This window comes from Tasmannia lanceolata, unplaced genomic scaffold (genome assembly GCF_043159265.1).
Source record: "Tasmannia lanceolata isolate RefF3 unplaced genomic scaffold, GAP_Taslan_0.1 ptg000109l, whole genome shotgun sequence".
In the NCBI taxonomy this organism is placed as follows: Eukaryota; Viridiplantae; Streptophyta; class Magnoliopsida; order Canellales; family Winteraceae; genus Tasmannia; species Tasmannia lanceolata.
Window position 1 is genome coordinate 174,566 of NW_027518786.1, and position 8,147 is coordinate 182,712.

An 8,147-nucleotide genomic window follows, 5' to 3' on the forward strand; every position below is an offset into this window, starting at 1 on the left:
AGCTTTTACCTTTTCCCGAGTTTGTCATTCTTTCGGGCCAGTGTATGGGTTCTCTATCGCTGATTTCGTATAGGATATTTGAGATGGTGTTGTTCAATGGAGTGTGGTTGACCCTATCAAACTGGGGATTTGGGGCGCGACGATTCTGTCGATTGTTGTTTCTTGCCTGCTTATGACTTGGTAGCGCCCTAGAATCGTCTTTCCGCTTTTCATTTCCTCGGGTGTTCTCCAACTCCCTTTCCATGGCAAATGATTCCTCATTATTGATGTATCTATCCGCAGTGGCCATGAGTTCTTGGAGGTCACGAGGAGGATTCACATTCAAGGCGACTTTCATGTCTATCTCGGAGGGCATGGCGGAGTGCGGCGCGAACCATATCGAAGTTCGGTTTGTTAATTTGGTGGAGTTCCACTCGGAACCGACCGATGAACTTCCGTAATGTTTCGTCATTTCCTTGCCGTAAAGTCAGAAGAGCATCGGCTGGCTTCTTTCGGGGCCGACTATTAACGAAATAAGCGACAAACTCCTTTCATAGTTCGTGGAATGATTCAATGGAGTTTGGCCTTAACCGACTGTACCAGTTGCTAGCATCTTTCTTTAGATAGGCGGAAAAGGCTTTGCACATCGTGGCGTCTGAGGCATTCCTGATTACCATCGCACGGCGGTAAGTTCGAAGAAACTCAAGAGGGTCGGATGACCCGTCATAGAGGTCTAACCGAGGCATGTCAGAATTCATAGCAACGATGGCATTGGAGATTCTTGGAACGAATGGAGAAGTGATTTCGCTATCCCATTCTGCCAAGAGGTCCAGGTCGCAGGGCACCTTCATTTGTTGTTGGAGTTCTCTTATCTGGCGTTGGAGATCCGCCATGATGGTGGGGTTTTCTTCTGCTTGATTGTTCCTCGTAGGACTTCCTCTTCGTAGAGGCATCCGATCATCGTCCCGGTGGGCTAGATTCGCTGGTTCCATCATCGAGTTGTCACCTCTTTGATGGCGATTATCACGGCGATGGTCGGGTGGCGGGCTGGTGATTGAGGCAGACCCTTGTTGGCGTTGGCGGGGTCTTTGACTCTGTGGATTTCGTCCTTCTGAGGATCCTTGTTCTTCTGAAATCTCGACGTGACGAATTTCTTCGCCCGACGGGTTTATAGGCGGAGGCGGCGCTGCCGGTTGGGGAGGGATCCTTTGGAGTACTTGTTGGAGGGCGGCCGTGACGCTTCCAAGTTGCTGTGTGAGTTGGTTGAAGACGGTCATCGTTACTGGAGCGTCGCCGGAAGTACCCATCTCTCCCGTCTCCTCCGGTGGTTCGCGGTCTCGTTGACTTGCTTGGCTTCTCATAACAATTCCACCGTTAGGTTCGGAGGTAGCTTTCAACTTTGGCATAGTCGGGTCCCACGGATGGCGCCAATTTGATGACGCCCAAAATCTGACTGCACGAACTAGCTTCACAGAACCTGTGATCCTGCACACACAGAGAAAGCGTCAGTGGGCCTGAAGTTGTGGCTCCGGACGACCACTTCGACACTCAAGTCAGAGATAGGCAATCACAGACAATGAACGGTGGATAGGAGGGAGGGCCAAGATAAGTTCCCAGACCAAAGGAAGAGAAGGAGAAAGGAATGCCTCTTTGCTTGAGTGTATAGACCCCTTTTTATAGGGGAGGAGATTCGCAATCTTGGAGATATCAATTAGGCCTTTAATTTAGCCCACGTGGTGCATGATAGATGGAGATATGATTTCCTGCGATTCCGGGTGGAGATAGTGGATGGTGATTTAGGCGGGATGTTTTGAATTCAAAAGCCGCGTCTTACGTATAACAGCCGTCCGGATTAGTCGCTTGGGGGCGAGATCCCCGCGATTGTGTTTGATTTCCCTGGTAGCTCGGTACCGGTCAAGGGAGAAGTATCAAGGCGGTCCAATCAATGTTCGCTACGAAGTGTTGCTGCGGGGGTTGTATCGATCCAGTAGTTGAGTGATGGAGAAGGGGTTTGAGGGTCGGTACCGTGTATACCGATTTTACCCCGAACCGTTCTATATAGACATGTCACTACCATCATTCTCAATTGTCCCCATTAAGAGTTTCTTATTACCATTCAATCAGAAACCAAATAGTTATGAGAACAAGGCCCAACCAATCCCACTCGTTTGAATTTTTAATATGTAATTGGATTGATTATAATCATCTTATCACTGATTGATCTTTAATGTGACAATGACTACATTCCATAGTGACTTTTACACATCGGAGTGAAAGATGTTACAGCCTTCATGATGGATGGAAAGAGGGGGCCACTTTTTCCCGTTTTCATGTGTTACCCAAATACAGATGCTATTGTTTATTATAAGTGAGTTCTTCTCTATTGAGGCACTAATATTTCTAAACAATGACTCTTTAATTATATGTGCCATCTTAAACTTTAATTCATCTGCATGCTTCTTGCTTAGCTGCTATACATGACTATTGTTGCACATGACTTCCATTTTATTTTTATTGATGTATTTTAAGTTATCTGTTTGGCTCCCTTGTTTGATTGTAGGAGGAAAACAGGCATGACGGGGATAGAGAGAAGGACAAAATAATGGAGAAGCTACTAAAAGGATATAAAACTATCTGGGCTGGCATGTCAAGGAGAAGCCGATGGAGAAATTGAGGGAGATGGTGCATGTGGTGGATCAGAGTTGGTTTTTATTGCATGTTGTGGATTGATCTTGGCTTTTAGTTTATTTCTTTGACAGATGGGTACTTTAGTCATTTATTATGATATATGGTTATTTTTATTATTTTTCATTAGATATGGGTATTGTGGTTGTTTTGTCTTGGGAGTATTATGTCCATTTTTCATGAGATAGGGATATTTTTGTCCTTTCTCATGAGGTAGCAGTGTTTTGAGTTTTGACAATTTTTATGAGTGGTGTAATTAGGTCATTTTTCCATATTATAGATATTTTGATCATTTTAGATGTGAGTATTTTTAGCATTTCTCGCGAGATGGTAATATTAGTTATTTTAAATGAACTAGGGTAATTTTTGTTATTTCCTGTGAGGTGAGACTTATTTTTATTTGTGAAATTTAAAATTCAAATCCAAGGAGTAGAGATTTAAAATCTTGGATTTGAAATCCAAATCCTCACGAGATCATCCAAACAAAAAATTTACAAATTTGTTAATTTGAAAATTTTGGATCACAAATCCATAAATTTTTAAGGGCGCTGATAAATTCACATGAGTATGTGCCATGCATATACCAAGTTTTGTCTCTCCTTTTGGGTGTTCTTAAAAAAACAAGGACGGTCACAGCTCCTCGTCCTCTTCTCCACTGCTCATGTCCACTGCATCATGAGTGTGCACTGTCCTCCATATTGATCTAAGATTCGGCGTCATCTATTCAGACAGCACCAATGGTCCCGCCGACATCGCCTTCATAGGAGGAGGAGCGGTTTTTCTAAGGGTGTTTTAGAAGACGGTTTTTTGTTGAGAAGATGAGGATGACGGTCAGAGAGAGAGAGAGAGAGAGAGAGAGAGAGAGTCCTTTCCTTTTAAGAAATAAAGTGGTAACTAGCTAATTGTGTTGTGCACATGCTATATTCTGTTTGTGGGTTAGGCTTATTGGTGATGGACAGAAAGGTTAGGGCCTTTTTGGATACGTCTTGGATTTGGATTTAAAGTTGAATTTGGATTTCCAAAATTTGTGGAATTGAAACCCAAAAGCTGAAAATTCAAAAATTTATAATTAGTGTTATTTGGATGGCCATGTAAAGGTTTGGATTTCATATCTAAATTTAAATAATCTCTTGTTTATTCTATGAAAAATTACTAAAATATGCCCAATGCAAATCCAATGGGATATTTTGATCACTGTTATACCGTAGAGGTATTGTAGTGATTTTTCATGACCTAGGGATATTCTTGTAACTTAATCCGATATGAAGTATTTTGATCACTTTATTGTTATTAGGGTAATTTAGTCATTTTTCATTACTCAGGGGTATTTTGGTCATTTTACACAATATAGGGGCATTTTCCATGACTTGGGGTATTCTGGTTATTTTTGACCGAATGTGTGGTATTTTGATTATTTTTATGGGCTATTTTAGTCATTTTTCATGACTATAGGCATTTTGGTCATTTTTCATGACTCAGGGGTGTTCTGGTCATTTTAACATGATATTAGTTATTTTGATTATTTTAATATCTTGGGGGTATTTAAGTCATTTTCTCTGATTTAGGGGTAGTTTGGACATTTTTTACAGGACATAGGGTATTTCGATCATTTTCCAAAACCTAGGGGTATTACTGTCATTTTAACCGATATGAGGGTATTTTGGTCATTTTATGTCCATTTAGTATTTTTCATGACTAGTGGCATTTTCGTCATTTTTCATGACGAAGGGCTTTCCGCTCAGTTTTACCCGATTTGTGCATTTTGTTCATTTTTATGTCATGGGGTATGTTAGTAATTTTCCATGATTAAGGGGTTTATTTGTATTTTTTTTCATGACCCAGTGGTATTCTGGTCAGTTTTAGCTGATATGGTGAATTTTTTTTATCATTTTGATATCATGGGGGTATTTTAGTCATTTTCACGACCCATGGAAGTTATTTTCCGTAACTCAAGGGTAGTCTAGTCATTTTCCCGATATGGGGTATTTTGATCATTTTTATGTCCCGAGTGTATTTTAGTCATTTTTCATTACTAGTGGTATGCGGGTCATTTTTACCGGATATGAGGTATTTTGATTATTTTATGTCGTAGTGTTATTTTAGTCATTTTCCACGATCCAGGGTATTCTTGTCATTTCACCTGATATGTGGTGTCTCTATCATTTTTATGTTATAGGGTTATTTGAGTCTCTTTCCATGACGCAAGAGCATTTTGGTCACTTTACCCAATATAAGGGGTATTTCTGTCATTCTCCACTATTCAGGGTTATTCTGGTTCGTTTTACCCTATATGTGGTATTTAGATCATTTCATGTCATTGGGGTATTTTAGGCATTTGCCATGACTAGGGGTATTTTTAGGGGTGCAACTTGGGTCGGGTTCTACCAGAAAAAAGTAGGGTCAGGTTGGGTTGAGTTCAGGTTCGAGTTAAGCTTTCCCAACCCGGGTTGAGTTTGAATCGGGTTTGGGTTGAGGTCTTGGGCAACCCGACCGGGCAACCTGACCGAGTGAAACCCGACATTTTCTATCATTTCTTAGTAAGCTTAAAACTCAGGTTGGGTAGAGTTGAACTCAGGTCAGGTTTGGGTTGGAAAAAAGGGTTCCTTGGGTCGGGTTGGGTTGAACCTCATCGGGTTGGAACTCGGGTTCAGGTTGAAAAAATGGTTCCTCGGGTTGCGTTCAGGTTCGCCTCAACCCGACTTGAGTTGCACCCCTAGTATTTTTGTTATTTTTCATGGCTAAGGGGGTATCCCGCTCATTTTTACCCAATTGAGATATCTTGATCATTTTTTATTCACGGGAGTGTTTTAATTATTTACGATGACTTTAAGGGTATTGAAGTTATTTTCCTCGAGGCTTAATCTTCCTTCGATCTGTTATGTACACTAGTCCTTGATCGGCTTCAATCGCCTACGTACACTAGTCCTTGATCGGCTACAGACACCAATCGTTGATCGGTGGTTTGATCTTACTTCGCCTTTCGTTCACCAGTACTTGACTTGAGAAAAAATGCGGGACAAATCTAATCCAATCATGCACAAATAAACAAAAAGTAAAAGTATACACATCCCATAAGATGAGCACCGAAATTTTGTGCTTCGACCAATATGCCTACATCCACAAGAGAGAACATGATCTTCCACTGTCAAAAAACATTATAATAAGCATTACAACGGGATTAACATGTAAACTGGAAAACCTCAACCCTTTTTCTTGCTTCTCAACCAAGACCGTACCCGAGAATAGGGGTGAGGATTAATCCGTTAAAACCGAATTAACCGACCAAACCAAATTCGGTCGGTCCATTCGGTTCGGTTCAACAGTGGAGAGGTTCGTTTCGGTTTTATAAATTCAGAAATTCGGTTTTTGGTTTCGGTTTCAGTTGTGGAAGAAAAATAAAACGGTTTAACTGAAAACTGAAATTCATTTGGCCAATTTTGAACTTAGCACTTTCACAACAACTGTCGTGGTCAAATAAAATGGTTTTTGGATCCTTTTAAAATCATTTGGTCAATTTTGATTGCAGCACCCAAAGTAGAGTCATGGGTAACAGTAACCAAGGTTTAAAATTTCGGTTTCGGTACCGGTTTCGGAGTTTGAAATTTCGGTCGAAATCTGGTACAAAACCCCGAAAGTAATATTTTATTAAATATGAAATTTCGGCCGAAATTACCGAAATTTCGGCCGAAATTACCGAAATTTCGTTGAAATATTAAATTAATATTAAAAAAAATTTTGGTCAAATTTCGGGAAAACCGAAATTGCGGTCGAAATAAATGGCTGTTTCGATTTTCATGGGTTTCGGTCTCGGTCGAAATTTAAAACCATGACAGTAACACAGCCTCAACCTCTTTTGTTTTGACATGGGGTGGCAATACTATTAAGTGGGAGTGGGGTTTCAAGTGGGGCCTTAAAGTCAAAAGACTTTCTCCTACTCCCACATATCTGTTTGCCTTTTCAAAAAATGAGATACGTGTACATTGCAAAGGCCTTTTAAATAAAATTTGGGTGGGTGCCTTTAACAAATTAAGGAGATTTTTATCCTTATCCTTATCCAATTCGTCTTCAACCTTGCGATAAACTTGAGATAAATCTGGCTTTGAATATCCACGACCGAAACGGTCTCCGGAAAGATAGTGGTGGATGTTGATCAGAGTTATCATCCGATACATCCCGGAATAATCCATGGTCTTGTCGGAGTAAAACCGAACCTAAGGACAGCTACCCGCTCCCAAAAAGCGATCAACTGATAGATGTCACCGCAGGTTACGAATTACTGAGCTTCATGGACGCCTTCTCCGGGTACAACCAAATCAGAATGTATGAACCGGATGTACCAAAAACATCCTTTGTAACAGATCAGGGCACATACTGTTACCGCGTCATGCCTTTCGGTCTGAAGAACGCAGGGGCAACCTATCAGAGACTCGTAAACAAGCTCTTCAAAAAACAAATTGGCCGCAACATGGAGGTGTATGTAGATGACATGTTGGTCAAAAGCCAGAGCACGCAAGATCATGTATCTGACCTGAAAGAGACATTCCACGTCCTAAGGAAGCATAACATGAAGCTCAACCCCACCAAGTGCACGTTCGGTGTCAGCTTGGGAAAATTCCTGGGATTTATGGTAAGCAAAAGAGGGATAGAAGCCAATCCGGAGAAGATCAGGGCTGTGGTGGAGCTTACTCCACCAAAGACCATTAGGGAAGTGCAGCGGTTAACCGGAATGGTGGCCGCACTGGGGCGCTTCATCTCAAAATTTGCGGAGAGATGCCTGCCTTTCTTCAATGCTGTCAAAGGAATCAAAATAGCCCCCTGGACATCAGATTGTCAAGTTACATTCGAAGAGCTGAAGTAGTACTTGTCATGTCCGCCATTGTTAACCAAGCCAGAGCCAGAAGAAGAGCTACTCCTGTACCTGTCAGTGAGTCCCATGGCATTGGCGGCAGTACTGATTCGAGAAGAGCACAACCAGCAGAAACCAGTCTACTATGCCAGCAAGGTCCTACACGATGCTGAGACCAGATACCAGCGAGTGGAGAAGCTAGCATATACTCTCATCATGGCGGCCAAAAAACTGAGGCCGTATTTTCAAGCCCACACAATAAAAGTCTTAACCGATCAACCACTTAGACAGGTTCTCCACAGGCCAGACACCTCAGGGCGACTTGTGAAGTGGGCCGTGGAACTGAGCGAATTTGATATCCAATACTTGCCCAGGCCGGCGATAAAGGCCGAAGTGCTGGCAGACTTCATAGCCGAATGCACCATCCCCCGATAAAGATCCGCGTCCGAAACTATCCAAACTCCGGTTGTAGAAGAGACAACAACGCCTGGGGCCCAAGTAGAAGTTGGGACTGTACCTGTAAGGGCAGAAAGCATCCCTATACCAGCAGACCAGAATCTGTCGTCCAATGAGCCGCTTTGGGAAGTATATGTGGACGGGTCTTCAAATAAGACTGGCTGCGGGGCCGGCCTGATCC

At 42.2% G+C, this 8,147-nt stretch overlaps 1 protein-coding gene across 1 annotated transcript in view; it reads left to right on the plus strand.

The window, feature by feature from the left end:
• Positions 1–2,963, plus strand: part of LOC143865792 (uncharacterized) — a 28,113-nt gene extending 25,150 nt beyond the window's left edge. The window contains exon 3 of the mRNA XM_077375894.1: positions 2,540–2,963. The gene's annotated coding sequence lies outside the window, so the exon portion shown is untranslated. The remainder of the gene's footprint in view (positions 1–2,539) is intronic.
• The last annotated feature ends 5,184 nt before the right edge of the window (positions 2,964–8,147 follow it).